This window comes from Vanessa tameamea, chromosome 27 (genome assembly GCF_037043105.1).
Source record: "Vanessa tameamea isolate UH-Manoa-2023 chromosome 27, ilVanTame1 primary haplotype, whole genome shotgun sequence".
Classification (NCBI taxonomy): domain Eukaryota; kingdom Metazoa; phylum Arthropoda; class Insecta; order Lepidoptera; family Nymphalidae; genus Vanessa; species Vanessa tameamea.
This window is the reverse complement of record NC_087335.1, coordinates 6224615-6252076: the sequence shown is the minus strand read 5'-3', so window position 1 is coordinate 6252076 and position 27462 is coordinate 6224615. Positions and strand designations below refer to the sequence as shown.

Genomic DNA, 27462 nt, shown 5'->3' with positions numbered 1-27462 from the left:
AAGAACATGAAAAACATCACGCTTTATACGTCAATAGGCTAAATTTTAAACAGTAAAGCGAAGCTTCTCAAAAATCAAAATATACCTTATTCAAGTAGGATTTTACAAGCAATTTTGAATCGTCATTTTACAGAACTATATTAAGTAAAGCCACCACCGCACTGGTTCGGAAAGTAGATTCTACCGTGAAGAACCGTCAAGATATTAAACTTTTACTTTCTCCAACATTTGAGATACATTATGTTAGTTAAATACAGTTATATATATATATATAACTGTAAATATATATATAATATATCCTGCCTGAAATTCAACAAGCATTAGCTCCAGGATTTTTATCATCTATATACATAAGTATACAATAACTTGTTTTCCGACGTCGTCCGTCTGACATATTAGTTTTATTTACGTCCCGATCGTCAGCGTCACGTGGGTACTGGGTCCAATCTAAACACAAACACACGCTTTGTTTTTAAATCATAATCGGTCTGCTCTGTACCTATTTTATTTTGTTTCTTCACTGCCTTTTGTTTTTTATAATCCAACATTATAACATCAAATTCCAAATTGCCAATGATTTATAAATGTGTGTAAGTTTAGGCTCGTTATAAAATTATGGAATTTAGTTGTGTTTCGATATTATCGTTAGGATAACACAACCGAAACACAAAATTCTAAGCGGCTGCTAAGCTCATTTTCGTCCGGGTTTATGTTAAATGCATTGTTACATTTTCAAGGTCAAAAACTATGTGCAACGTTTTAGTGTGTAATGTTTGCTTGAAACGTTCTTGAATGAAAAAGTTCAACAGAGGAAAAATTCGAAATCGCATACATCTTGTAATTTAATTAACCAAACCATTGATTACTTTTATTAAGTTTTTTTATTTGAGTTCAGTTTTTAATTTTGTGTTGGAGTCGTGATTCTACATATTTACCTGAGTATATAATCCTTCACTGACTTCGACGTTGCAAGTTGGAACTCATGTCTAAAGTACTTTGGAGAGTACAAAGGCATGAGGCTGAGAAGTTAACTGAACGTATGTAGGATACCTACTCGTTAGACACAAGACATTGCTCAACGGAAATATTACATACAATTAATACAGGAGTTGCTTAATAATAATTCTTTACTTCTTCTCTTACTGAAATTATGTATCAAAAGATACATAATAACATAAATAAAACATAATCAGCCTGTAAATTTTCCACTGCTGGGCTAAGGCCTCCTCTCCCGTTGAGGAGAAGGTATGGAGCATATTCCACCACGCTGCTCCAATGCGGGTTGGTGGAATACACATGTGGCAGAATTTCGTTGAAATTAGACACATGCAGGTTTCCTCACGATGTTTTCCTTCACCGCCGAGCACGAGATGAATTATAAACACAAATTAAGCACATGAAAATTCAGTGGTGCCTGCCTGGGTTTGAACCCGAAATCATCGGTTAAGATACACGCGTTCTAACCACTGGGCCATCTCGGCTCTAAAGTATCAAAAGATACCATATCAAAATTTAAATTTATAAAAATAAATAAGTAATATTTACTGTAAGAAATATTTATCATTCCTCTTATAACAAATACGCGACCAAACCTTGAGAATTAAGATGTTACGTCTTTTGTGCCTGAAGTTACACTGGCTCATTCACCCTTCGAACCGGAACACAATAATATTAAGTGGTAACTATGGTAGATTTATTTACTCTACGGTTTAAATATAATGAGCGAAATAGGGATGACGAATAATCTCCTCGAGAACAATAATCTTAACTTCAAAATTCGAATGTTATAAGGTTTTTTTTTTTAATTTTATTTCTTAGTGAAAATCTTAACGCTATAATGGCTTTTTCGTAGCTTGCTGCAAATTTTTTTGTAAATCTTCGTTTAAAAAAAATGGTCAATTAAAATCTATTTTACGTATTTTACCTCGGTTTTTAGTATAATGCAGATCTGACCGGAACCAACCAACCGGACCGCCTTCATACATTTATGAAACATCTTGAAGTCTTTACATCATACCTGATAACATAAACAGTTTAGTTTTAATAAAACAAAGTTCGTAATTCAAATTGCAGTTTTTTTTATTAATATTAAAGTAGGTAGAATAAGAAACTGACATAAATCTTTATTTCGTTTAGTAATTAAAGCCTTAATATTGACAACACTCATATAAATGTACATGCTTTTAAAAATATATATACATAATATGATATCTAAGTTAGTTTTTATACGTGGGAAATATCTACAAACGAACATAGGTACTTACATCGCTTCTGACAATATACATATATTTACAGTTTATATATATACATTATAACATTTCTTGTTAAAACAGTGACACAAAAACAAAATCTCATAACTCATTAATCGCTTAAAACCTTTTTTTAATTTTTTAGCTGTTATCAGTTTACATTGTAAAATGAAATTAAAAAAAAAAACTGGTACCCGCTCAAAACTTCTAAGAACATATATCTGTCTTATGCCTAATCCACATAGAGGTAATGTATTTAACGCCTCTTATACTAAGTAATACTTAAAGTATTTAGCCAAATACTTTAGATAAGCGTTCATGTTATTCCAAATTGAGAATAGAACATTCTACAAGTTCTATTAATATTTTAATATTATCTTAAAGTTTTATTATTATATAAGTAATTAGCACTTATCTTTGAGTCTCTTAGATCCATATAGGTTAATAAAAAAAAAAAAAATTGACATCTCAAATTTACCTCCATTACCAAGACTGAAATAAAAATGATTGGTGAAATGTTATTAGAATAATAAACACAAAATAACATTGTCACCTATTTAAGTATTTACAATGTCCTAAACTAAAATTTTGGAATAAATATAATTTTCTAGCCTCGATATTTCGGCCAATTAAAAAAAAAAAAACATAACACTCAAATGTTTTCTTTTTTAATTTTAGGCCTACACAAATGTAGAATAAAATTATTTGTATATTTCTGGTAAATTTAATTGCAAATCAATCAAACATATTTTTTTTTCTTAATCTACTAAGAATAAGATGGTAAGGAAGAATCAGCCAGTACAATCCACATATAGATTACATTTAAAAACTTATATAGATTTAATAGTATAAACTTATTAGGTAAGTAACCTTCGTACATATTATAAGAGAATTTTTTAATCTGAATTTTAAATAAAAAGCAGATTAAATAAACTTCTGTCACAATATTGTCATTAGGCTTAAGACACTCCGTTTTTGTGGATTTCTGTAAAATTTGATCTTTTGTTTAGAAACAATGTAAAGTAGGATTACTTCTATTGTTACATTTATGTCTAGCTACTTACCTCGGTTTTGCTTGGTTTTTCTATGTATTTTGGTGTGACTTATCGTAGAATTCTCAAGATTTGATACATAAGGAGGTACCTTACCTACTTACTTGGGCATTAAAATAGATTCCTTTTCTCTCTGGTTGGGATTGTTTTATAAACTAGCTTAATAGTTCAATAATGTATTTTTATTATTACTATATTTTATTTTATATAAAAACTTTTTTTATTACATAAGCACAATTTTATACAAAAATATTCAAAAAAAATTAAAAAAAATGATTGATATTAGCCTAGCACGAAAGGCCGCGTCTGGTTTTTTATCGCCTATATTTTTAATAAAATATTTAACTCTAAACTAAAATCTATACTAATATTATAAATTTGAAAGTAACTGTCTGCTGCTGAACAAAAAATGAACCGAATTTGATAAAAAATATTTGAAGGAAGCTTGAACTCCAAGGAAGGACATAGGTAACTTTATTATGCGTAATATTTGACGACCTCCTAGGTAAAACCACGGTCAACAACAAATTTATAAAATGATTATAATCACTTGTATAAGTCCTAGAAAACTCAATAGAACCAAGTTGGTACAGACGATTCCAATATGGGGACTATGTTGATAATTAATAATTAGATATGACTGACGGGCCTAAATTCATTATAGCATATATATATATTAACACACGAAGGCGCTCCCCTCCACGCTAAATTATATTCTTGCATTAGTACGTGTGATACTCGTAGTTACAAGATGTCTTAGTGTGCGTGACTAATGCAAGAATTATAACAGCAAAAAAGTACTAATTAGATTTTATTTGTGTTTAACGTGGAGCGGTCTTTATATTAACAGATGTAGCATATACATAGTACTACTTCGATTGGTAATGTAAATAGTTTATTATTATTTTTTCTCTTTTAGAAAGTCATAATTAATTTATTAAAAGCTTGATACATATATTATAAAGACTCTGTTTTACAAAATCAAACACATCCCTTGAGTATTTTTTATCTGTGCAATTTTTTTTTCCGATAAATAAGACGAAAGGGATAAATTCCATTTTTATACTAAGTATCTCTTATTCCATATTATGCATATGATTTTAAAGGCATTTCATGATAATTTTTGCTCATATTGATTTTCCCTGTTAAATAATAACTTTTGTTAAAGCTTCTGTAGGTTGGTGGATTTTAGCAAAACACGGTCAAATGATTTAACTTAATAATTCTTGTAATCTCGTCATTTTATTGGTAATTATTTAATGATGTTTGTTGAAGACATAAAAGTTATCTCGGTATAGTGTTGTGTGATGTAGACTGTACCTTTTTATGCTGATTGTGCGTCTTAAAATTAGAAACACTTTGAACTCGCTTAATATAATATTAAATGCAACTTTGAAAATTAAAAGGTTCTCTATTTGTTTAAAAAAACAGCAAGTACATCAAACATCCTTTGTCATGGGTGGTCCTATAATAATTACAAATAAAACAATACTTTATACACAAATAATGTTTAAGTTTTTTTTTATTTTTTATGTTTCAGTTATCAAAAGCAATTTTTCAACATAGCTATAAAATAATTAGTGAGAAGTGTGAAGTCCGGCACGTGCTAGCGCTCCCGTAACGCCCTTAAAACAAAGACCAAATCAACAATGCACGGTCCACCTACAACAATCACGCCTATCATTACACCCACATAAAACTAGTAATTCCACAACAGGTAACCGAAAACGGTCGCCAAAAAGATAAAAATAGATAGCAATAGATAATAAACAAACGTTTTTTTCTCCTTTTTACCTGAAAAAGTATAGGGGTGGGGCGGAGAGGCGAGGGGCGACGCCGCGCGGCAGTCGGACCGTAGCCGCGAGCGCGCCTGTGTCGACTTCCCGCGTACCACAGAAATACTCAAAAATCGAACGCACAGCGCGCTAAGTGCAATTTGTTTACTTTTTTTTTCCATCCATCGAACGGCCTAAACTGACAACGAATTTATTCACAGATAATTAATATAAAAAAATATTGTTGGACTCTTCAAGGACGTGTAATTAGGAAATTTGATGGCGATTAAGTGAGTTTTTTATTTAATATCGATAAGATAATTGTATAGAAACGTCACGTTCGTGGCGTGATCGTGCGAAGTGATCGATTAATTAAAGGAATTTTTTTGGTCAAGTGCAGTTACAAGTGCCCGTTCTAGTTTGGATTATAGTGTGCGAAGGTAAGTTACTATTTAATCTATATGATATTACTAATTTAAAAAAAAAGTTTCTGAACGCAATACTTTTTTTTTTTTTTTGTAAATCGCTAAAGCAACCGCTGATAGTACATTGACCTCTCGTGTTATTGTGTCAATACCCGACTGAAGAAAGTTCTTTCATAATAAAACCAATTGCAGTATAGCATGAATATATCGTAAATTTTTTATTTGCATTTACCCACTTTATAATGTAATTTAATAACAAATATTTAACAACTGGTTGGTTGTACTTATTTTATGAAAACATATATCATAAGTTATGTAATCACAGCTTATAAAACTTTAATGCTGAATGCGTTTTGACTATTTATCATTAAAAAATTAAATACGCCTTTGAATTTTTAAATATTGTTCTACTTTTAAACATTAATTATATCCAAGAAGTCCATACACACCAAAATCATTAAATCTCTTAAGATATAATAATAATGAAATTGTTGTAATTTTGGCAATAATAACCAAAGAAATTGAAATTGATTTAAATAAAGAGAATTAATTATGTTTCCGTTTTATACTCTTGTAATTAATCGTAACCACTGTTTATTACCTATCATGTCCACCTAAATAGATAACTTATCATAATTACAAAAGAAAATTACTACTTGATAAAAATAACATTACAAAATTTATAGCTTAAATATGTTATAAAAACGAATCGACCACAGGAAATGAAGCCGGCGACATTATTTATTTCTTTTTAATGCGTGGAAAGAGGTTTTATTCGTGTTATTCTTATTTATGCCTAGCGGAACCTTTTGTCTTTTTAAAACAAATAATTCTAGTTTATGCTAACAATTCGGTCGCGTTCAATTAATTTGTTAGTGTTTATTTTTAAATAATATTTAATCGACTCAATATTATCTAGCTTTTTTGTTCATTGAAAAATATATACTTTAAATATTAATTATCGTTATATTAATTGTATTAAATATTTTCAGCATGCATATATTCGAACTTATGCATTTGAAATTATTTAAAAAATATACAGTAATATGCGTTTTTTAACTATTATATCTAAAATTAGCACGTTAAATTGAATTTATAGGTAGATACTCGTGTTTTGTAGAATGCCGTCGGTTGATTCAATTAGGTATGCGTTTAGTTTCGTTGTGATTATGATAATAACTATATAATAACTGACTATTGAAAATTTATACTGTATAGTGTATATTTAAATGATTATTTTGAATTAAGATTTTTTTAATTTATCATGAAGTTTGAAAGAATGATAGAAGCAATCAATTGTCTTACATTTATAATTTGAGGCTGAAAAAATATCTTATTTGGTAATTTTAAGTTTATTAATTATTTATTTGCCTCTCTTGTTTTGTATATATATTGTTTTAACTTTACAAATAATTATAAACGATAATATACATTTAGTAAGTGAAATGTCAACGTATTGGATAGGTGTAAATTTTTAAACAAATATTTCGTGCTTATAAAATAATACTTAATAGAATCCTTTTCTAGTAAACTTGACCTTCTTGAGGTCAGTAATTCAAAAAGTTAATTTATAATTTAAGTGTATTTTTATTGTGATATTACATGAAGTATATAATCAAATACCAAATTGTATCATGGAAAACTTTAACAAATGAAGATACGGGGCGCCGGGCAGACGTGAAATATCGAAACTGGTCTATTTCGTTATAAAGGTTCGTAGTAAAATTAATCAAAACAAAGTTTAATTTATGACGTGAATATGTTTTTCTTATTATTATAATAATTTGAAGGAAAAAATTATATTCACACACAAGAAAGTAACGCGGCGGCGGTGACATGACGACTTAAATGTCACTCCGTATGCCGTCACGGCATACGTGTCGATCTTACACAAGGCTCAAAAGATGATTAACATTAAAAAAATATATATATAATATATGTCTAAAGATTGTCATTTTCAAAGTAAAACTTGTTTCTTTAAATTGATTTATTAAATTCATATGTATTTATTACGAAAGTAAATTAATAATATATAAATGTAGGTACTAAATGGTAAAATGTTTATACTTACAGTAAAAAAATCAATTATAAAGGTATACCTATCTAATTTTTATTATATATATTTTTTAAACAAAATACGAAGGTCCAATGTTTATACCTTTAATACATATTTAATACTAAAATACGTAAGTGAATACTGGCCTACCTACTTAAGAATATAAATAAATAATTATATTAGGTCTTATAATAGTATTAATCACAAAGTAATTGTAAATAAAGCTAATAAAAAATATATCCTAACGTGAAACACATTAAAAAATATCTATAATTAGTTTAAATTCGCCGTAACATATTTCTTTATTCATGAATAGTTAGTTAAAATCGAATTACGCAATTTAAAACAATGACTTACGATATTTCTTTCCACGATTATCGATGGTGTATACTTTGGCTACGATAGTCTACCCCATGACAATGTCACCACCCCAAGGGGCGTGGTTCAGCCACGCCTCTATAATTTATGAATTTTACCCCACTTTACTTGACTTAAACCTGAAGTAAGATATTTTGACGTGGATTTTCTTTTTTTACCTTTATCATTTTTTAATGTAAAAAAAAAACTAAGTAGGTAAGTAATTTTTTTGTATTATCTGTTCTATTTGAAATTAATTGTCTTTGTTATGTAAGAACGTAAACTGTTCCGATTATATTTCTGTCAAATGTCGATATAGATACATACGAACGACCTTTCGTCCTGTTGGGTGAAAGCGTTGCGCGGAACGTGTTCAGATCACCTTATGTTCCTGTTCATTGACTAGATAGTTGTAGGTAGTAGTAGTAGGTATTTTAATTTAATTGTTGTTTGAGACCAAATGCTTCTGTATGAAATAAAATACAGGATGTTGATTGTTGGAATTATTACATAGAAGAATTATTATAGATGCTACCTATAGGTCTTCCAATCGTCTTAAACATTTTGATTTATGATTTTACTTACAAAAATATTAAATAAGGAATAGGTACCTATATATCAAATATAACCTTTAACTTAGTAATAATAATAATCCTAAAATTTTTGTCTTTCGCCAACCACCGTCGCGCGTCGCCTCTAAATAAGTTGTTACGATATTTTTTTTATCCAAATACTAACACTGTAACATGGATATGTCTTAATTGCCTCTATTTGGGTCAAAAGAGCACAGATTATCTCACGAGTGAGATTGATTGGTATTTTCCGTAATAAAAAAAAAACTAAAATTCAAACATTCGTCCAATTCCTTGTGTTTGTAAAAAAATAACTTAATATGTTAGCTACGCACCGCCATCTTTGTTCATAATGACGTCATAATTTAATGAATAAATTGAATGAAAATGACATATAACAAACTCTCGCCTGAGTTTTACATAAAACTCATAATTAGGCATATAACAACGGCTTAGACATACAAAAACAATTAGTGTTTTAATTATGTAGTTAGTTTGTTACCCAACTATTAATATATAACCTATAACCCAACTGTATATCTATAGCTATATCTATCTTTATATTATAGAATAAATACCACCAAAATAGATAAACCAAACGTAAACTTCAACTAGATTAGAACTGATTAACGATTGATGACCCTTATGTTAAATTAGAATTGTTTTTAAATTGAACAGATTAAATATAATCTCTTAAATATAATATCCGTGATTGGTTGAATGCTTGATATTTGGTATGTAAAAGAAATTATATATGTTTTTTTTAACAATTGCTGCATACGTCATACCTATGTCCTTATTCATGAATGACGTCAGTCACAAATTATAAGTAATTATTCCTTTTATACATCTATATAATTTAATTTATTAAATAATATATATAATTAAATAATATCATAGGTAACTTACGTTACGTTCCACTGGCCAAAATAAATGAAACAAAAATGAAACAGAAAAAAAAAATACATGTTCGAGCAGAACAAAGACGGGCCCCGCTGGTCTATATTAATATTATATATGCGAAAGTAACTCTGTCTGTCTGGAACTCCAAGGAAGGAAGGTTCCTTTTTTATGCCGAATACCTGACAACCAACCCCCTAGAAGCCGCATACGACAACTACTTATAGGTATAATATAATTATGCCAACGTCTTAGAAGTTGTACTATGTCCTAGCGCTGACAAACTTAACATGGTAAGTTTCGTATACTTAATAACAATATATACCTATATCTTTAACAAAGATTTTTTTTTAAGAAAAAATGTCATGTTTGAATCGACGTTTTGTGCGTCCAGCAGTGGATCAGTGAGAGCTGAATTTGATGATGAAGGGATGTGATAATTCAAGATCTCATACCACGATACTACGAAATGATATCATAATATTTGTTATTTTAAAGTTATCTTTGGGTAAAACCGTAATTATATCGTACAGGACAGGCTCGCTATAGATATACGTTATCATTTTAAGTCATAATAAATTGATTATAGATTGACCTAGGATGTAATCATGATGACTAATTAGTAACATTATAAAAATATTCCACACACACATACAGCAGCCAGACGAACTATTAATAATTGTTAGTTGTTCCAAGTAAGCGTATCGAAAGTAAAATGCAGCAAGTCAATTATGCTTTGAATTAATAACACTGAAATTTGAAAAAATTGTTCTTATGTCCTGTTTAGTGTTGGATGATGATCTCTTGTTAAGGATAGGGTTTCTTAAGCGTTAATTAGAATGAATTATATAAATTATTATTTAAATTAGTAATAGGTACTATTCTAGGTAACTACATTAAAATTCACGCGTCCTAATACCTGTGATTTTTAAAAAAAATTTAGTTGTTTAGGTAGATATGGTAGGTAGGACAAGTATGTATATTGTAAAAGAAAACACTTAGAGCTTATTCCACCAAACTATTCAACTAGGATTTGGAGGACATTCACGTGTAAGAATTATTTCAACACGAGTATCTCTTGACAAACGACGACAGCAAAAGTATGAAGTGATATACAAACTCATTCGTGATTACTGCGTTCGGATACGCGTTGATTGATTAAACCCATTCGTTATATGAACTAAGTTATTTTGTGTTTTTAACTACTGGATTAGCATTATCATTCTACCTAAAAACATTATCAGATGTTTCCTGATAACTGACAGGGCCGACGGATTAGCTTACATTCATTCTTTGTGTTATCTGTATTAAGTAAAAATTAAAAAAGGAAAAATATATCTGGCTTGGAGTTTTGACTGGCCACCTTATTAATCGTTTTTAAAGCATATTCAACTTATATAGTAGGAAATTTAATTACAAATCGTTAAGGATCTTGAGTGTGACTGTGTGATTATGACGGTTAAGTCGTTCCATTCAGTATGGAGGTTAGCCAACTGTGCAGGAGACATTGTCATGCACATGTGTGTGCTGAACTCGGGTGCACTTTCAATTCCCTAATTCTAATAATTCGATAGGATGGCTAAATGACAATACTGGAAATAGTTCAGTGGCAGGACCAATATGTCTAAATGTTTTCCGAGTAACGGAAATTTGAGAATATATCGATAGAACTCGATTTTTTTTAACGACAAAAACCTAGCTTGAATGTCATGATTTATATATTAATATTATAGCCTTATAATATTAATATATTAAGTAATATGTAGAATACTATCAAAAGCAAATGCGAACAAAGCCGCGTAGAATAAAATATAGGTATTATAAAAAATAAACGTAAAATTATCAAGCTTTTCAATGAATTATAAAGATTTAGTTTAAACCGTATACAATTGAATAAAACACTTGTATCATATGAATTAATCTAAATTCTATAAAATTGCTCGCTAATCTGGCAATACTGGCGTATTACGCGTGTTATTTTTTTAATAAAAAAATCGAATCAAAATCGGATTTTATCTGTAATTACCTTAAAACTGATAAACGATGATAAAATGTTTGGAAACTCGCTGATAATATCGACTTGTCAAAAAGTTGATAATTAACAATTGATGGCACCACTTCTAATCTATTTACCTAATATTTAATCATTGAACAGATAACACGGTAGCTGTGAAAAAATTAACGTATGATTTTTTTTTTGTTGTCTAGCAAATGCATTCGTTACAAAGCCATATTTTTTTTGTTAATAATTTATCTAATATTCTAGGCTAGATTACACGGCTGCAAAGTTTGAGGTCTTGGGTTGTTATTTTTCAGTAAAGAGACTCATTAGTAGCCTGAAGTTTGAAATTTGGGAATACTTTCGCTCTCGGGCTTCGAAAAGTACATTCTAAGAGTGCATGTCGTCTGCTCATAGAGATTATCCGTTGAGAACAGCAATGTACCAACTCCTATGTAGTGTAACGCTTATATCTACAATAGGAGCACTACACTAATTTATTGATTGTCAAAACCGATAATTACAGTCACCGGAAAAGAACCGGTGAAAGAAATTCAGCGGTTTTTTTTTTTCTTTGTTTGGACTTTGTGCAGACCGTATAATATCCTCAAATGTTAAATTTGAACGTAACCTGTACGAAAAGTTCATAAGATTTTGCTCTTGTCAAAGCTTGGTAACCGAATTGCTCAAGTTTTCACATTCGTAGTAATTAACCATCATTTCATCACGCACGTGCCTTTCATTAAGCAGGCATCGCTCATGGCATTTGTGTTGTAAGTAGGTATAATTTTTAGAAAAAAAAAAACTTATATAATTTTTTTTTTTTTTAATTTGTCAATTGGCACAAGTGGACACTGATCGTGTTTATGTAAAAAAAAGTACTTCCTGTGATAAACATCGCGATAAAATAATTATCATTCATTAATTTAAAGTTGTTCATTTATTTACAGATTAATTATCGGTTTCGGATTATCAATTTCGTTGTTATAGATTCGTGATATTTTCTTTTTTTAAAATAAAAAAACACAACATTCAATAAAAATAAGGAAATAATAGAAAATTACGTCATAGGTAGGTATATACTATAAAGTAAGATATATTAACATAGTAACAAAACATTTCTTAAATATTAAAAGATAGCCAATATTTATAATAAATTATTGTGCAGTTATTAATAAAAATACATATATATATATATATATACATATAAATATACCTATGTATTTTAAGATACAATTAAATCAACACATTATCAATAATCAAATTCAAATAACTTTATTAAACATAGATACACTTCAAGTCAACTGTCGAAAATCTACAACCGGTTCGGAAAGAAACTAAACTTACTTCGAGAAGAATCGGCGCAAGGAACAGCATGAGAAATTGAGTTTTAGTTACCTACTCTTCTTAATAACGCCATTCAACGTTTGCAGTGATGCACTATTATTTCAACATTAATTTTCCAGCGTGAGAAGTTCGTCGTAATTATAATTGTATTGCGTTTTAATGGTCTTGTCTTGAATGAATACGTAACGTACGTTTAATCAACACCGATATTGTAATGTTACATATTTTGTAACGATCTTTGTTTATGGCGCTTTAGTATATTCAAGAAACATATCGAGGGTTCACGGGCTATTTGTATAAAGCGAAGTTCTGGTAACTTTACAGGAGTTTTAAAGTTTCATTATTCGGAAAAGAAACATAAATAATAAAGTATATATATTTTTTAATGTCTTGGGTTCCTTCAAAAAATCAAGTTCATTTTATTACGTCGGTTTTTACAAGAAAGTTCGCTTGATATGAAATGACCTCGAACCACTTTTATTTAGAAATGATTCAACCATCATAAACTAAAAATTTTAGGTTCATATAAAAAATACGTATAGGTAGGTATATACCTACTGTTGATTTGTCGTTTCTATAGAGATACTAGTAGTATCTCTATAGAATTGGTATCTCTGTAAAATTATTTTTATATACTTACATTTTTTTTAAAGTTAGGCGAAGGGACAAATTTTGCCAGTTGATGGTAAATGATTATTTTCTCTGACCTAAGGCATTGGTGATATAAGATATATTCAACATTCCCTACATCAAAGCGCTAACAGTCTTGGGAACTAAGATGTATCCCTTGTGCTATGTTTTACTGGCTCACTCACCCTTTTAACCGGAACACAGGAATACCAAGTATTGCTGTTTGGCGGTAGAATCTGAGTATATAGGTACTCAGACGATCTTGTACAAGGTCTACCACCAAGTCAATATAAACATTTACCCTTACCATACGGTTTAATAGACTTCCGTTCCGGGAGTAGAAAACCGTGGCTTCTAAAATGTTGTTCTAAACCCTGAAGATATATTTTTTATTATAATTTCTTACGAACTTTTCGAAATACACATTAATTAGATCTTACGAACTTATGGTGTGTTCCACGAAAATGTAGGTACCTACCTACTTATGTTAGTTGTGTTACATCGTGACACATCAAAGGTACTTCCTTAGGTAAAGGTAGGTCCCATTTCTTTAAAAATGACATTTCTATGTAATTTCAAAATGAAATGCTTCTAATAAGACGAATAAACTGAGACGACATATTACTTATTCCTTAAGCATTGAACAGGTAAATACATTTTTAAAGCATTACCTGCATAATTAAAAAAAAAGCAGATAAAATATTCAAATAGATTACTCAATAATATATTTTTACATCCAAAAATTTTTAAATTTCGATTGATGCGTGTCGCAATAATATTTTTAAAAAAAGAACATGGCGTAACAGATAAAAAAATACAAGCAGCCACATTACAAAGTAAACAAATTGATTGTAACAAAAATACATTTATTCATAAGTTAGCGTAATCTTACATTCACGTTCGTTTAATTGGACACGGTTATGCTGACTCGGCGATTCCTTTGTTGCTACTGAGCTACGCTTCGTTCGGCTGCTGTGATAGAAAAAAACCCGTTTATATCTCCAGACATTTATATAAATAGAAAATATATTTAAACGTTCATAATTACGAACAAATATTATTATAAATAAGTTGAGCATTAACGGATAACAAATTTGATAATATATTTAAATACTTAGAGAGTCGTGTTGGAATATATAAATGGATGTTTAAATGACTCGAAAGCTTTTTGTATTAATGATAAATTGTTAGATCGCTTGTAGGTATTGAGGTATTTACAACTATTTTACTAAACAAATCTATAATATTTTATACTTGTGCCCTTCTGGGTATTTCAAGGCAGTTTATTCTTCGAATTTCAAACATCAATTGACAATTGTTAGATGTACTAGGTATGTGTATCTACTTAATTTAAATATACGGGTGCGAATCAATACCTACTTTCCATACTTTTAATGTTATTAAATTATTGTAAATATATTATTGTATATATTATATTGTAAAAAAAAGTTTAAAAAATATTAAATAAAAATATTGCTTAGAAATATCTATGTAGGTAATTGTCGATCTACCATCAATTATTTCATATAATTTCTGAAGTTATTGTAAAGACAATAAACTATCATAGTTCTTTTAATTGGTCCTTCGTTGTAAATGATATTTCTATATAATACATTCGGCATATAAAGAAATCATTTTTGTTTTAAATTATGTTAAAAGGACACGGATTTTTTCGCAATATGAGGTAGATATTTTATAAAACTTAAGTATTATATATAGGAAGTATAAAAAGGTTAAAAAATATGACAGTAGTAAAAACTTTATCGTTATTATAAGCTTAATATCACGAAATTAAACCCTGACAACACTATAAAGTTTTAAATAATGACAACAGTTACTTTACTTTCTAATACTTTCGACCTTACCTACCTTCTTCGCTTTGATTATCTGAGACTATTATACGCATTTATTGTGTAAGAAGTGGCTCATATTATTAACAGGGCTAGTGTCTATGGCGAAGATGCTTAGGTATTATTATTTAAAGATTAAATATCAATTATATTAAAAACAGATTTATGAAACTGACAACATGGTCAACACATATATCCGTCTTTTCTATAGGAATGAAATACTAAATACCTAATAATTATAATTGAACACTTAGTTATTTTATGACATAGGTAGGCGGACGGAAATCACTGCCCATAGACATAACAGCTGTAAAAAATATTAACCATTACGCACATCGCCAATGCGCCAACCTTGGTAACTAAGTTGTTATGACCCTTGTGTCTGTAGTTTCACTCACTCTTCAAACCGGAAAACTTATTAAGTTTTGCTGTTTAGTGGTAGAATATATGTTCAGTGGGTGGCCTACCCAGGCAAACTTGCGCGTAAACCAGCACCAACAAGTAAAGTACACTTATAAAGTAAAATAACAGTTGTTAAATATCTCATTTCTGAGCAAAATCCTTTTCTTGGGCAGAAGGTTTGGAAATTATTTTACCATGCGACTCCAATGTGGGTTGGTAAACTTTACATCTAGAATATGTTAGGCTACATCTTATCTATCTATAATCAAGACATATCCGGGGAAACCAATAATAGTTTAAATATTAAAATTATTTATACATTTATTTTTAAGTTATGACTTTTGAGTTTGGTTCCGTCGGTTTTGGACTCTAAAGATTATATCTAAGTACTGGGAAGGCAGACATTTAGAATTCAGTTTCGTAAGAAGATATTTTCTTAATATAACATTTCTTATAACAAAAAAGATAACATTTATCTTATAATTCTAAGTGAAGTTGTAACCTGCCAACCCTTATTTTTGAACATTATTACTTCAAATATGTAGTCATTATTCTCATTCTTTTAGAATAAAAATCTAAAAAAATAGCTAAATATCAATTATAAATATTTTAGAATGTATTGGGTACATAACTTATTTTCAATTAACTTCAGGTATAGTTATGATTGAATATGCACATAAAATTTCCACCGAATAATATAAAATATATAAATGCATTATTCCTAACAACACAATAAAAAGAATGATAAACAATTAAATTTTTTTAACAAACCAAAAGGCAGATGTTCAGTTACATAACCATGTAGGGTAATAACAATAATGGCCCCAAACAACGCCCTTTCCATTACCCCCTAGGGCGCTGAATGACGCCCTTTAACGCCCTCTGGTTAAGAAAAAAAAGGTTTCGCCTCTGTTTGGGATAATAACAGTAATTAGGTGTAGTGATTCGGTAGCGTTGAAACATTATTTAAAAAATATGTATGTTCCTGATTTAAAATTGATTTATTTTATATATTAATATAGTCAACATCTGTTATGTCAGAAGTTAGGATGAGAAACATTTTTTAAGATCGTGAAAATTATTATGTCAATATCAAATAGCTTATTTTTTTTTGCTGTAATAAAAATAGGTTGGAGTTAAATTACCAACAAACCTACATCATAATTATAAGTATTTGAACTGTTATCGTTGAAATTTATATTCTTATTCAGAGTATATATTTGATATTTAGGAAATTCAAAAGATTACTAAATAAGTACTATGTTATACAATTGTAACGCAATAAGTACATAATCCAGTTAAGATTAACTTTATAATATACTTGTTGCATTAATTTATAGATAAAATTTAATAATATATTTACAAGATAAGCCTTGTTCTCATGACGTCACAACGGCGTTTCTGTTTCCTGTTGTTTTTTTTTATTTGAGAGCTAGTTAGGCGTAGGTATAGTTCGGGAGATCATGGTGTTTATCTTGGATTTTAGCCATTTAAAAGGTACTACTCATTCAATTACGAAGGTATTGATGGGTTGTTTGTACTTATACTTATGTAATAAATAAAGGAACAGTATAAATAATTAATATACCTTTATATCCACGCGGTAAGTATGTATGGACAGGATCAGTTTTATAATAAAAAATCAGTGGGATCTACAAACTATCCTAACTGAAAATACTTTTGAATTGAAAAAAAAAAAAAAAATTAAATGAATGTGGCTTTGTAACTATTGTAGAATAGTTTTTATTATTTAGGTATGTAGTCAAGAGAACCTTTCTTGATTTATTCTCTATTGCGGCTGTAACTTTACGCATTATACCCGGTTTATTTTACTAGTACGCAATGAAAATTTAAGCAATTCATATTTGTACATTTTTCATAAAGATATCTTAACCGAAACAAAAAATACTTAATTAACATAACATAACATGAAAAAATTGCTTTTGTAAAGTCAAAGTGGGTCACAAAGTGGCACACTTGGTTTATATATACATATATTCAACTTCATATTAATCAAAATCATAATCTTTACAGCTGTAGGTTAAAAAACGGTAATTAATATCATTTAAAATCACTTTTTGTACCCTAAACTGTGCTTTCGTGTTTATACTGCCTAACTCGAAAAACACATTAATATTTATTACATCTTATGATTGTAAGTGTACCCCGAAAAAAGTTATTTCATAGTTTGTGATATAGGTAATAGAGGTTATAGTGGAGGTAGTAGGGTTCTCGTTAAAATCCCATAGTCTATAAAACATTACAAAGTTTTGTAAAGTTATTCAAAAGTCACATATACTGATAAAATACGACCAGTCACAAGTAACCATAATACAAAATAGTTATGGTAGATTTACGTCCCACACGCATCGCAATTTAGTAGTAAAATGGTTCTTCTCTATGGCAACACAATTGAACGTTACATTTGTTTAAATCACGTTCTCCATTGAAACTGATGCGAAACTTAAACGATAAATGACCGAACGCGTTCCAAATTCAAAAAAGTCACGTAGAGGAAATGTTTAATTGGATTTGTAACGCAATGACATTTTTATCCCGTGCTTTTATAAAAAAAAACTTTTTAAAGCTACGTATAAACTCCATAATCCATTGTTAAACGAATCGGTACCAAATATATAAGTTATTTAGTATATATGCAAATGGAAACTTATAGTACCTTTGTATCTATTATGAAACGAAAATCTTCTCCAAATTGTAAGCTATTTGTGCAACATTGGTAAATCAGTTACAAAGGATATTGCTTTACACCTATATCTATAGCTCTCCCTAGGTATATATAAAAATAAATTACAGTTGTAGCATACATTCAATACAAGAAACATTTAACGGCAAATGCTAAATTCAATACCACGTACTGACTTTCTAAGCACGGAGAAAATCTCAAAACATTTCATCTCTTATTATTTGCCTAGCTCCCGACTCCTGTAATGAAATACTTACGTAGTGAATGCAAAATATCTACAAACAAAACTATATCTGTCTCTTTCGCCGAAAACATTCCATTTTATTACTGACACAAAATGATTTTATTACAAAAAAATATTGTGTAAACATCAAACCAATTATTTTGTAAATTCTTATATAGCGTTGTAAAGCGTATTCTCGCGTAAAATTAAACTCGATACGAGATTACGAGGCGAGCAATAGTAGTAAATTTTTTTATAACGATCACGCTATATTGCCTGACCAAGGAATATCGGTGTAAAACCATAACGGCGTGCCATGTTCTTACGATTTAATATCCCGCAAGATACGAACGGGCCTTAATTTTGTTTACTAGGCGGGGATTTAGGCCACGCCCCATATCCCCCGCGTTCCATCTCTTTCACTCTCGCGTATTTCTCGCTCGGCTATCGATTTTCTGAGTTGTTTACTCTATAGAATTACGTCGCTACTCGGTTCGTAGCTAGCTACTAATAAATGCGTGTTGACTCAAAACGGTCGGCTTATAAATTGGCTGTAGGTATTTTATGTTCGTTGGAACTGCAGTTATTTTATGTTGTCCTGGTCGCTTCGAGGGTAAAAAAATTGTTTTGTTTGTGACACATAGTAATAATAATATATAAAAATCTAATTAAATTATACTGTATGTTGAAAATTGTTCAGAAAATTGTTCCATATTCGTACAGTCTTTTTTATTATAACACTTAAGTTAGTAAGTACCTAATTTTAAAACATTTTCACACAAATATTGAATAAATTGTTAACTATCATTCTTGTCTGTTTGCTTGGTACACAGATAAGTCATACAGCAATTTACAAATAAGAAAAATACTAGGTGGGGTTTCTGTGCAAGCCAAATTTTTAAAGAATCTATTGCTAAGTGAGTCAGTGTACAGAAACACAGGACATACCTACCTAAAAATGTTTTGGTACAGGGTTTTATAAAGATCGGGATGCAGTGTCAATATTTTTGATTACCAATAGACGGCTCACGGCAAATACGCCTTAAAACAAAATACTGATGGGTCGCCCGCGAAACTTTGCGTTTATTCAAAAGATTTTTTTTTATATTTCATTTTGTTGTAAACTGTAAGTCACATTTTGCGCCAGAATTATGAAACATTATTTAAATGAAATTTTAAATGTCCAACGTAACATTAGTTCAGATAGAATTGGAGTTTTTCGATACCAATTCACTTTAATTTTGTTGTCGTTTTTCCTTATTTTTTTTATATAGCCGTAGCACCGCTCTCTAACCGCCCAGTAGGTATCTCTTTTCCGCTCTCTAAAATTCATTATTTGTAACAATTTAGTAAATTTCAATCAAGAACCATCTTTGCAATCAAAAATTTTCGGCACATCTACGGCTGGAATGACTTCAAAATGAGACTAGGTATAACCGATTTTTATGTGCAACTTACGTCCCATAATCACTGGGAAAAATATCGGCTTACATCGTTGATATTTAATTCAACATTCATACAAATTAGCCGTATCAATTTGTATTATTAATATTCTCTTACAATGGTGCCACGTGGCTATTGTAATGGCGGTCCACACGACCCTCAACTTGATGAAAATATGATATAGTTTATAACGAATTCAATGGGAAACCGTATTGTGTTGAGATTTTAATCAATTTATGGGCTATTTGAGTGTGATTACTTTTGTTACTCATTTTGCATTGGTTGATTTATATCCTGTATAAGTAACAATTCAATTGTATTTAATAATCGGAAAATAATTTAGTTTCTTGTTCTTCTAGGTAGGATCTATGTACATACCTTATCTGTGGTCACTTTATTAATCATTTAAGCTTCAGTTGCTAAAGTACTTCTAAGTGCCTACTCGAATAAAGTATATTTTGATTTGATTTATATGAATACAAAATTAAATATACTCAATGCTACCGGTTCAGAAAGAAAATAGATTCTGTCCAAATTAACCGGCAAATAACTCACCTCTCAGTTCAAATACTTATCTAAATATAGGTATTAAGGTGGGTGGACCATGGAAGGCCACCTTAACGAGTAAACACTTTTTATTCGTTAATTAACTGGAAAAATGAAGGAATCAAATTTTTAAGTATTTTATTGTGTACCATATAAATCACTTTTTTTTAAGCTAGCTTTAATCACTTTTTATTAAAATTTAGTTTTATTAAGCTCTTCCAAATGGCCTTGCAAGGAACACGGTTCCAAACAAGGCCAATATTATACATCAGTCGTTTGACTTAAAAATAGAATTGTAACAATTGATATATCTGCTTTTACTTAAATAATATAATAAGCTCTTTCATTTAAGCGAAACATTAAATGCTCAATATGCATTTATCATCTATAAAAAACTCAACGAACATTACTTGAACACCATCCTATAACTAACAATATATTAATGAGAATTATTTAAAAATAGTAGTAATGAGTATGATATTGACATCAAATAACTTGCTAACGCGTTTTATAATAAAATTTAAAACTTTTTTTTTGACCTAATATGGCCTTTTTATGGGTCCGTTCTTTGTAAGGCCAAAATGTTCCTAAGAAGGCCAAACTAAAAATTATTATCAATTGCTTTTTTTAAGAAGTGAGATTCTTCAAAATGGTGTTCTACAATGGGCTTATTAATTTTTTGAGCTCTAGCTGGATTCATTTGCTGGGGTTTTCTTTTTGAAATAGATGGGTTTCGAGTCAAAAACATATTGAACCATTTGTGTCCGGCCATTCTTGTGCATATTGAAAGTGTTCTTGGTTTTAAACCTCTTACAAAATAAAAAGGCTTGTTTCCTGATCAATTTAGGCGTAATAAGCGGTACACCCAGTTTTGCAAAACGTTTGATTCGCTGCGATAAATTCTCTTCTAATTGTTTTGTCAAAATAATTTTGAAAAAGAGTATTCAATATGACTTAAAAATTTAATAAACCTTATAAATATAAAACATTGTTTTATCTGTTACGGTACGTATTTATAAATAAAAAGTAACTGTTCATATGTTATATGGTTTGTAGAAGTTCCCTGTAAGGCCCTAGCAAGGCCAACCGTCAAATTTTTGATTGGCCTTATAAGGAACCAACGACTTTCCTAAGAATACTACCAATATAGTACTAATACTTATCTCGAGGCAAAACTATTTTATTTTTCTGAAATACCATAAACATATCCTTTTACGATAATTTACAGTAACGTATACGATATACGATAATTTACAGTATGTTTAGTGTTTAAATAAGCATCCGCTAAGAAACTCTTAGGTATAACTAAGGCTGATGAAGTTTAACGTTGGTTCGATCATCCCACGATAATCAAAGACAATACTTACCTAATTGTAATTACATAAAAATGTTCCCAAAGATTCTAGAAAATTCCATGCGTAAAAATCTCGCTTCGTAACTTGAAAAATGGGCTCACATAACCTATTTTAAGACGGTAGCTAAACTATCATTCAAATATTTATTCTTGTAACGAATTTGATATACAAAGGTTTGAATTAAAACATCAACCTATTCTAAAATCGTGGTTTTTTTTTCTAATATATCTCTCGTGTCTCCATTTCCTAAACAAATACAAGAGTATAAACATGTCTGTCTGTTTGTTGAATTAGTAAGGCATAGTAGATACAATAAAGTTAATTTCTTATTTTTTATCCGATTGCTCCAAAATAATAGGTAATGGTTTTCGAGTTTAATTATATCTGTTTAATGATTTCAATATTTTGATACGTTATCAGATTTATCTCAAAGAGTGACGGCGGAATTTTATTTAAAAAAAAAAAATACCAATAATATTTTACTGGTGAACGCAATTGATCGATTCCCGAGCAAAATCATTTTTATTTTTATTCCGAAAAATAATTATCGTTCGAATTTCAAATATCTTATATTATCAAGAGATAAACCTACAGGGACATGCAACCATATGGAGTACCGTAAAATAATACTAAACCAGAATTAATATAGCTTCAAAAACAACTAATCCCAAATGTATTAACTTGCTATTACGTCTCCCATTGCGTAAGCACAAACGCATCACGCGTCAAAGTAATTTAAACCTTATAACTATAAGAATAAGAGTTATGGGATGTGCTGTTGTGGGTAAAAGCGATTTACTCCCAGAGGTAGCAAGTAACCTGATCGCCTCATTACTTTGGCAATGATTTGCAAATGTATTTAGTTTAATTCATAAGCGTTAGCGGGTAAAAATATTGTTCGAAAACTATACAGTGTTATTCTGTAAAGTCACTTCGTATCTCACTCTTTAAATGTCGAATAATTACTATAGGTAAATGGCACATCACTATTTAAGATGTATGCTCTGACGTAATAACTCTACTATATACCTGCACAGATTAAATATAAATTATTTTACAGATTAAAAATGCGAAGATACGTTTTATGTGAGCAGAATTTAATAAAGAGATTGGTTCAAGGGATAAGTGAACCAGTGTAACAAAGGACATAATAGTTCTCAAAATCATATGAGGAACGCTTAATATATCATAAAATGTCCATATCTATGTGCTCAGGGCCCCCACTGAACGCTGAAAGCTGGCGGATTACATTTAGTATCTCAATATTATCTGTCTTGAACGGAATACATTTAATGAAAACGATACTTCAAATAGAGCGAAGTGGACGCAAAATACTAGGAAGGCAGAACCCACCATCATACGGGAATAATAATTGCACAGGGGAGAAAGAAAGAGATTCAATAATAATAGTTCGTTTGTAACTTGCGGCACACCGTTGCGTCCCTCGGGTATAACTAACGAGATGTTAGCAAATAGACTACAGATGCGGTCAGAGGGCGTGCCGGGATGCTGACTTGTTCGTAATTGAATATATAACATATACCTTGATACTATAAAAATTATTAACGTTAAAATCCAGTTTTAACTGGTTTCGTGTAGATTTAACTAGTGCTCGTGACTTCGCTGTTTTTTTTTTATTCGATTATTATAGGTATCTACATTTCACGTTATTGTAATTAGTTAAAACATTGGTGTTAAGTAATCTCAAGATTTTAAGCTCAAAATGTATCCAGTGTTTTTTGTTTTATGTTTGCACTAAACAGATAATACAGTTCATATTTCAGTTGCGTAATAGTTTCCAATAAAAAAAGGCAGTGCTAAATAAACTTAATTAAGATATCCCTTTGCCAAAAATCCACGAAAAAAAAAGTCTATCAAAATAATCAATAAAAATACATTGCCAACTATAGAATGTAGGTATTCTATATGCAAGTGAATTACACCGGTAAAGAACACTTCACAACAAACAACTGTATAAAGTAGATATTAATACTTAAAAAAAAGCTAAATACTAGACGGACTCAGACATCAACAAATAATGCTACGTATTTTTAAAAATAGAATGATTAAAAAAAAATTGTAAATGACATTCGTTGGTTTCGTATTACGTATCACAATAGCGATTGATAGCGATCGATCTCCTTCGTGCTTTCTTCAAATGTCACGTTGGCATAATCTGTGCCACCTCGGACATAGTTATTCTCTGTCTTGACATATAAATCATTTAACACTGTTGCTATAATTATAATATAACGAAAATTGTTGGAACGTTTTTGTTTACGCGGCTTACATACAGTAGACTGAACTGGCTGATATCGTTACGTAAGGAAAAGCCATTATATATATAAGCCCTCCAGCCGACCTTTCTTTCTCTTTCTTTCTGACTCTTTCTATTATAAACGTTTTTATATAATTTTGTTTTTAATTAACTCTGATCTTTTATTAACATTTTGTATGGTATAGGTCACAAGAAATATTAACCATTCCTTTCATCACCAATGCGCCACCGACCTTGAGAACCTTGTTATGACCCTTGTGTCTAGCTACACTGGCTCACTCAGCCTAACTAGAACACAGCAATACTAAGTACTGTTTAGCGCTAGAATATCTGATGAGTGGGTGGCTAACCTAACCTACCCAGACGGGCACGCGCAAAGCCCTCCCACCAAGTAAAATGTTATTTATTTTCATTTAACTATTCTCAAGCGTTGTTAATTTATTTCTGTTTAATACATAATGTATTAATTATATTGATTCGCATGTGACATTGCCGAAATAATCTCTGTGCAGCATTGCGATTCTGTGAGAATTCACTTCGTGTGTGACAAATGACAAATCAAATCAAAATATACTTTATTCAAGCAGGCTTTTACAAGCACTTTTGAATTGCCATTTAACAAACTATTTAAAGTAAAGCTACCACCGGTTCGGAATGTAGATTCTACCGAGAAGAATCGGCAAGACAAATGACTTACTCCATTTTGATACGTGTATCCTGTAAATATATATTATAATTTATTATAGTAGATAATGTCGTATTTCACAGTCTGACAGTTCGAGCTGGTGTCGTGTTGGTGCTGTGAGTTTCGAGATTCTTGTTACAGAATAGCTTAACAGTTGATACAAATGCAACGAAAAAGAAAATCTACTAGTCTATGTTTATATATTTAATTTAAAGCTGTATGTTTGTTTGTTACACGAAAATTTAAGAACTACAACTTTGATTAGACACAATGTTAGTACCTACATTAGGTTAGGTGAAGTTAAATGTTAAATTAACTTCATAGTATGACCCTGATAAGGGTAGCAGTAACAATACTATGGTAAAATACACATATACTATATACCTGATATATACGTATACAATATCAATTTTACGCGGTTATAACCGTAAATCATCTCTAATCAATTTAACTCGCGATAATTACATTTAATTTGGTCGGTTAATACGAATACTGAATCTAATTCAATGAAATAAATTGACAAGGCAATATTACGCATTAGTATTATGTAAACGACCTAACGCTGGGTAGTTAGTTTAAGATTACAGAAATAAGATCGTAAAATATTGGGCAAGTTTTTTTTTTTCTTTAACTAAAATTGATACATCACCCTCTCGCACCCGGGTGTCAATATCACCGAAATCTATTTGTCAAAGAGCAATGAAAAGCCATAAATAATATCGGGCAAACACAGTCGTATTGTGCGTAGAAAAACAAACATTTCGCCCTTTGTAATTATTCTGTTTGCACAGTTGGTAACTCTGCTTGTCACTGTCACCCTGACAAATCGAGTGAGCGGGAGATTGTTTATGATATTTAATCTTTTTTTCTATAAAAGAAGTTTATAATGAAAATTTAAATTTTCGGTAGGTATATTTTTAACTGAATTATATATCATATAATACTTATATATTTTTTAATGGCGTAAGATTCTAATTAACATTTATTACTTAATCAAAAGTTTTCCAAATTATTAGAAGTATCTTATTGTTTGAAAGACAATGTCTTTACATGGAGTACCCACTGTTATAGCAAGTAACGATTTAAATAATAATAATCTAATTACTTTCCATCGCATAGGGGAGGTTAACTATTAACAAATTTACCCTAAAACCGACACTACACCCATATATTTTGACAAAAACTAATTCCAGGCGTGATAATTGTCCGTGGGGACAGCATTGTGACAAATTTCTCGCATCGGAACACTCTATTAAGAGCACAATAGTTTTTTTTTTTAAATTCCAAGTAACCATTTGTCGGGACCACAAAGTATGTCGGCTCTTTTTGTTGTCTATGAAATTTGCGAGTTACATAAGTTTTGATGTTGCAAATACTTTGTATGTTTGGATAGGTACAAATTTATTTCGTTTAAATGTGTGGCTTTTCGTCCATTGATATTTTATATCTCAATATGTCTTACATGAAGTGAAGCAATAGTTTCTATTTTATTTAGTAGTTTCGATCCTTACCATTAGAATTAAGGTAAATAAATTTAATAAAAGAAAATTCGTGCGTTCGTAAAAATGCTGTAAAATATAAAGATAAACTATATAGGTTGTCTATTAAATATGATACGATGTATAATTTGATTGATTAATTTTAAACAATTCGTATTATTAATTATACATAAAAATACACAATAATATATTAGGTTGTCAAAATGAATACGTTTGTTCCTTGTCAGAATTTTCCAAAAAAAAAAACTTGATTATGTAATTAAAAAATATATTTGCAGCGCTAACTTGTGACTAATTAACAACCAACTAGAATATTCGTGTAACAAATACTTAAATAGTTCTATAAAATTATTCTTATTAAAACAATCTGTGATATTAGTGATATAGACTTCAAACCGATCATTTTCATAGGAAACATTTATTCCAAAACTAACACCATTTAAATATAGAAATTACATTTAATTTATAAAAAGTGATTAAATGTTCTTGTCAAAGACGATAATAAAATGAACAAATTTAATTTATCTTTATTTAAATAAGCATTGAACTTCGAGTCTTGCGCGGTGTACGTTATTTAAAAATTAAAAAAAAAAACAACGTCATTCATACTAACCAATCAAATTCCCGATATTACTGAATAGAAAGTATTAAAAATAAAAAAAATACACTTCAATAAAGCACTCAGCGTACCGGCTCATTTTTAGCTGTAAAAATCAGTGACGTGAAAACACTACACAACCATCGGTAAGGCTTACATTTGAAAGCAATTGTTACACAATTGAACACCTTTCGAGTTTTACCGCCAAAAACTTTTTCACTCAAGCAGAAATCCTCCTAAAAAGAACCTAACTGAGGAGAAAGCAAGACAACAAATGTTGTCTTAAGAAAGAAAAGAGACGGCGGTCTACCATGTTCTTGATAGTTTTGTGTATAATTAGCTTCTTTTCGGTCAGATATTGCGAAAGCAAAATCGAGGATTTTTAAGCTATTATGGCTCGTAGTGCTGTGTGTTAAAGGCGATTATTAAATAAATATATATATATATATATAACATAATACAGGCTTCTTTATAAAGGATAGATGCTTATCTGCGGTTTTAGAATAATCTTTTGTTG

The 27462-nt window shown here is 29.9% G+C and overlaps 1 protein-coding gene across 2 annotated transcripts in view; it reads left to right on the top strand.

The window, feature by feature from the left end:
• Nucleotides 1-5131: 5131 nt before the first annotated feature.
• Nucleotides 5132-27462, top strand: part of LOC113392123 (homeobox protein OTX1) — a 56087-nt gene continuing 33756 nt past the window's right edge. The window contains exon 1 of one of the 2 annotated variants that reach the window (XM_064219307.1): nucleotides 5132-5366. The gene's annotated coding sequence lies outside the window, so the exon portion shown is untranslated. Of the gene's footprint in view, nucleotides 5517-27462 lie in introns of both variants that reach the window. The other variant, XM_026628406.2, reaches the window with a different exon arrangement.